Below are 2,078 nucleotides of genomic sequence, written 5' to 3' on the forward strand. Positions count from 1 at the left end.
AGTTGGTCATGATGCATACAGTATGTGAAGTTCCCATCTGTACTGGTGTCTGCCCACCAGCCACCCTGCCACATTCACAAAAGTGGCTCCAGCACCGAGTGCAATAGGAACAGAACTGCAGATGCCTCCCTTTAGCCCAAATTCCTTTTGACAATGTTCACATCCAGTTAGGGCCCAAAGTGCCTGTACTTGTCAGGAGGGATAAAGAGTGAGGAAAGTAGTCCCTTTTCGAAAGCAAAACAGAATTGCCAAAGGAAATATTTTTTCTTCTTCCCCTTCCTTTCCCTCCTTGGCTGCCCCTGCCACTACAAATCTCTATCCTCCCCCTTCCTTCCTCCACAGATGCAATGTCCAAAAAAAAAAAAAAAAAGAAAAGGAAAAAAAATAGATTGGCATCTCTGATACAGGTTTACAACAATTGTCTTTTTTTTTTTACTTGAGCAGTTGGTGGAGAAAATTATTGCAGTTGTGAGAGGGGGAGGGAATGAAGTTTTTGGATTTCACAGTGCTGACTACAACAGCCTGCAGAAGATGCACTGTGCTCATGAGCTCTGGGACTCAGCTGCTGGGGGATTTGTGGTCCTTAGCGGGTTGCTTAGCTAGGTGCCAAGAATGGGTGCATATTTTCTGTTCGATTTGAAGATATTTCAATTCCACCCATACAGATATAATTTGTCCAGAAGCAAAATAAATTTACCTTTTATATGTATATATATATATATTCTGTCTCTGGTGTTTAACTTATTGACACATCATTTTGAGAATAAAGGCAAGGACACTGTTCTCATGACACAGCGTAGGAACTCAAAGGCTTTCTGGTTCTTCAGGTTGCTTTCGCCACAGGTCTGTGCCTCATTTTCCATAGCTGTAAAGCAGCAGATGCACATCTATTTCAGATAGATGGATGCTGAAGGTGGACTCCTCATCCTCTGTTGGGAGGTGTTCTGGTATCTGATGCATTAGATAGCAAAGGAGATAAGCCAACACATAGAAATTAATATTTGTAATCAAGCTAAAGCTGACATTGCTGCTGTATTCATCCTGCAAACTCCCTTCATCCTAACCTGAGGATCCCAATACTTTTATCTGAGGATACCTAATGTAAAAGGAACTCCATCCACTAATTCCAGATGACTTGTGGAGATCTTTTCCAACCTAAATTTTTCCAGAAGCAAGATCCTCAGGAAGATGCCTACTTCTGTAGAGCACTTGAAGAAATATATTAAAAGGGTGTTTTATGTTCACAAAGGACTGAAAAGCATTTGAAAAAGCTAGCTTTTAATCTAGTTAAATATTTAATAAATTTATTAATATTTATTAATATTTAAAATAATTAATAAATAGTTAATATTAAAAAATAAAATACCTACAGTGGAAATACAAATGTATCTGACATGCTGTCCAATTATCTCCTCTTATCTTTTAAAAGTAATTCAATAAGAATTAAGAAATTAATAAATGTAGACCCCTTTTAGAATTATCCATGTATGCCCAAGAATATTAGTAAATTTGGATTGCTTTCCCTGGGCTTTCATTTCTTTTTGAGCGGATATGGAAATTGGTTGGAATTTAGATATCCAAATGTCTTAAATGTTTCCACACTGCAGAACAAGTGTTCTCAGGTCTGGTAGGCATAATCATCAAGCTGGCTGACTTGAGATTAAAATAGAAACAAAGTCAAGGCCACCCTGGTTTAGATTTTGGATTACAAACAAACAAAGAAAGTGTATAGGAATTTTGGGTTGAATTCAGGTTGGTTGGCTGAAGCAATAACTTCCATGTTATCTCTTATTGAGAGTACCTACGGTGTAACCTCTGGAATCTCTAGCACATGAGACATTTAAGGACACCTTTATGGACAGTGCATGTTCTGAAAAAGCACTTGAAGCTCTGATGTGCTCAAGTAGGCTCAGGTAGACTTCCTTTCTCTACTGGTTCCTGAGAACTCAGCTGTCTTTTCCTGGTTCCTTGCAGCGTTGCACAAGGCAGCTGAGGGATTACCTCCGGGCAGTTGACATACTGTAGCGAGTAATTGCAAACCTGGAAAACAGCCAGAAAGAACAAAAAAAGGAGGAGTT

The sequence above is a fragment of the Oxyura jamaicensis genome, chromosome 3 (assembly GCF_011077185.1).
Source record: "Oxyura jamaicensis isolate SHBP4307 breed ruddy duck chromosome 3, BPBGC_Ojam_1.0, whole genome shotgun sequence".
In the NCBI taxonomy this organism is placed as follows: Eukaryota; Metazoa; Chordata; class Aves; order Anseriformes; family Anatidae; genus Oxyura; species Oxyura jamaicensis.